The following is a 4,040-nucleotide window of genomic DNA, read 5'->3' on the forward strand; positions in this document are numbered from 1 at the left end:
GCTATATGGACATTCTCACCTCTCACATTCATCTGTGAACCTATCCCTCGGTCAACCTTTTGCGTGCTAAAATATTATCATTAACATCACACAAACATCACACAGTGGCCCGAGAGTATTGATTTCAGAACCAGACATAAAGCTCCCTTCCCCCATTTGTAGCCTAAAACCATCCATCCTCTTAGCAATAATTGATATTTTACAGTTTCCGGTGACTCCTGGCTGCCTCTCTCCTGGAGACAAAGAGGACACAGAGACTTTTTCACGGTCACACTTGATCATCAAAGAGGCAGAAGAGCCAGAGGAACCACTGCTGGCTTCCTCCTGAGGGAGACAAGAGCTCCTTTCATGGGGGAAAACAGTGGGAACTCTGTGCTAAGGACCCCAAAGTTAATGCATCATGCGCTGCATATTTGTACTCTTTTGGGGGATAGAAGGGTATATAGCCAGGAGCAAGGCAGAAGGCTGTGAATGAGTGTATGGATGGATCATGTGGTCGGGTAATTGAATCCAGAAGACCGGGTCATTGACTTGGGCCTGCACTGCTGACATGGTACTCCACTTCCATGTTTTTTTAACTGCATGTGTATGCGAGCATGCGTGTGTATGTGTGTCTTTCTGCGAGTGTGTATTTCTTTGAGTGTGTGTAGCATAGACTAAACAAAGCGCCCCCTATGCACAGCTAGACTGCAAACTAGGGCACAGTCACGATGTGACACAGAGGTCGACCGCAGCTTCAGACCACACTGTGACCACAAAGAGAAGGTCTGAGCCAATCATATCCCAGTCAAACGCAGAGAAAGCAGTTAAATGTGTCTTGATTGACACAAGACGTTTCTACGTTGTGTTTTTAATGTAAAGCCCTTTCTAAAATAGACCTCCCTCCACTAACTTCCAAATTCAGTTTGTGATACTAACCTGGGCATAAGTGACATAGGCAACATCGCCTAAAACTCCTGGTCGAACAGCAAAATATTTATTTGCATATGCAACCAAATTGGTCGGACTTTAGAGCCCAGTCTCCACAATCAAGAGGGGGCCACTAAAATGTTTTGCCTGTGAGGTGGGGGGACCCCCAATTAAATCTCGCCTGGGGCCCCCAAAAGGCTAGGGCAGGTCCTAATACTAATTCACAACATCCCAAAGAACTCTCGACTACTGTATTCAGTGTTTGGCTGTAGAACTGGCAGAGTAGAATTGTATAGAACTTACTGATTGTTAGAATGTAATATAACTTATTGAATGTAAGAATGTTATCAAACTTATTGTCAGAGTAGAACTTACAGTCGTGGAACTTACAGATGGTGGAGGTTCTCAGCCCAGCATTGCAATATCTGTCACACAGTTGCTCTCCCTCAACATGCCCTATAAGACCGGAATGAATGAGAAGGCATATCTGCGTTTAATCAGAGTCTTTTGAGAATGACAGGCACAATCTAACATTCAAACACAACGTTTTTGTACGAGTATTTTCAAAGAGAAAGTTTGCAGATAGTGTATATCTCTTTTCTTGTGATTTGGCCAATTCAAATATCAACTTTAGTTGAATTTAAACAATGCCTTTGGCCTGAGCTCTGAAGTATTCCTGTACTGTATACAAATGTTGTGGTTTTGGATGGTTATGATTCCATCCAAAGTTTCTCTAACTCTATTGGTTAGAGAAATATGAAAATATGTGTTTACTCGTTATTTAGATGCTCAAAGCTTCTCATGCAATTTGTAAACGACAGTATTAGAAAAACAAACAAACCATACAGGATAACTTCCAGGTTTGACAGTCAAACTGTTAGGGGGGAATAGAGTGGGTGGGAAGTGCAATGACAAGTTGACTGACAGTCTAAACAGAACTTGGATCTTGGCACATATGACGGCTGTGTAGTGTGCCAGGTCTATAGAAACAGCAACAGTGAGTCAGCCAAGCTAACAGCCCTAGAACCTAGAAGGGTCTTTTCAGAACCCTGCGTTACCACGGTAACAGGAACAGACTGCATCCACATCTGGCATCCATTTCAGCCCTAGCTGCAAAAAAAAATAGAAAGAAAGAAATGTATGAGTGAGGGAAAAAATACAAATATTTTCTGCAATGCAAAGCAGAAAAGAAAATGGACTAAAAATATATATATATAAAATATAAATCTTTCTGTGGCTAGAATGCATGGAGAAAATGTTTTTATATTCTCCCAAACGTTGCGGATATTAGAGCGAGACTCACTGGATGACGTGCACTACTTGTAAAATTATATATTGGACTAAGCAGATTATTTCAGCATTGAGAGGGAAGTACAGGTTCATTCAAGGCAACATACGTTTTCATAGTAATTCCTGACTTAAAACTATACACATTTCATTCAAAGTATCTTATCTACTGTCTGATGTTCATGTCAACATATTGTCTTACAGCAAAAGACATTGTTTAATTTTAGTGCTTTGTCACATTGAATGTAATTTAATGTAATGCTCAGCATGTGGAGCTTCAGTCACTATGAAATGACTTTTACTGGAAATGGAGCTGGCGTTTTCCCTCGCCCTAAACCACACACACACGCACGCACGCACACGCACACGCACACACACACACACACTAACCACAGCATGCTGAGGTCAGTGTTTCACCATAAGGAAATAACGCTGGGATCCCATGTGTGTTTATATATTTCCAGTGACATCTACTCGCTCTGTGATTTAACACTGTCATTATAATAGTATAATATAGCCCAAAACTCAAAACTCCCTCACAATGGCACCACACTCAAATTGGATATTCTGACATACTATGTTGGTTGAAGACAACCACATTGCATGACATCTCAAATAGACATTCGGCAACACTTATCTTTAGTAAAGTTCAGGTCAGTATTATGATATATCTGTCATAGAAAGACAAAAAGGGATTATGGGTAAGTAAACGAATAAGGGGTCTAGCATATTTAAAATAAGTTTGTCATGTAATGTAATTATGCTTAACATGTGGGTTTGAAGTGTCTGCACATATTGAAACATCAGTATAATATTTTTTTTGGCAAATTATAACTAAATCAAAAGAGTTGCTCTACCAAAACAACAAGGCAGGCTAACAAAGTTGTGATTTGCAATGAAACATTTATCTCAGCACAGTATTAACCATAAGAGTCGAAGCCCTTTCTAAGCCGGGGGAGGGAGAGGGAGGGGGGATTGGGTACTACTAAGCTATATGGAATTGTTTTAAGAAGGTCATAACAAGGATCACTTTGCTATTTGATTTAGACTTTTAAGACCCCTTGGAGTATCAAGAAAATATATATATATATATTATTTGATGACACATTTTATTTAGCCTTACTGCTATTAGACCATAAAAATTGTCATGTTGGTATGAATGATTCGGGAGACAGGCGCAGGAATGCGTAATAGGGTTTTTATTCAGCCCAAATTGTGGCGTGCCGTGTAAAGGCACGGGGACGAAGACCAAACAAACACATACACAAAACACAGGGTTGAAACGTTTTTTTTTAAAGTACCTCGAATAAATACACACACGCACAATGATTAACACACGGGACGAGACCCGTAATCATCTGCACAATCCACAAGGGCACGAAAGTCCAAAAGACACAGCACAGGTACTCACAGGCACCAACGGACATTGGAACAATAATCGACAGCCCAAAGGAAACCAAAGGGCACACTTAATCAAGTACTAATCAGTGGGAATTAGGGGACAGGTGTGCGTAATGAAAGTTCCGGAGGGATCAGTGACACAAATACATAGAATAACAGATTCACTACATGGGACAACAGATAGTCCCCTCATTAAATCTAAAGGAAGTTTGTTCTGAAGTGTCTATCCTATATCTGAGAGATATAAGAAAGATCAGGAAACATTTGTTATTTATTTTTTTACATGTATTTAGCCCCTTAGTTTTGTTACTAAACAGTCTCCATATCTGCTTCCATTCATTTTTTCAACTGGTACCGGTGGACCTTCAGATGAGTCTTGTGAGGCCTGTGGGTCTCCTAGAGCAAACCACAGAGGGGTCATTTGTGTGTATTAGTGTGTAGCC

The sequence above is a fragment of the Salvelinus sp. IW2-2015 genome, linkage group LG15, assembly GCF_002910315.2.
Source record: "Salvelinus sp. IW2-2015 linkage group LG15, ASM291031v2, whole genome shotgun sequence".
Classification (NCBI taxonomy): domain Eukaryota; kingdom Metazoa; phylum Chordata; class Actinopteri; order Salmoniformes; family Salmonidae; genus Salvelinus; species Salvelinus sp. IW2-2015.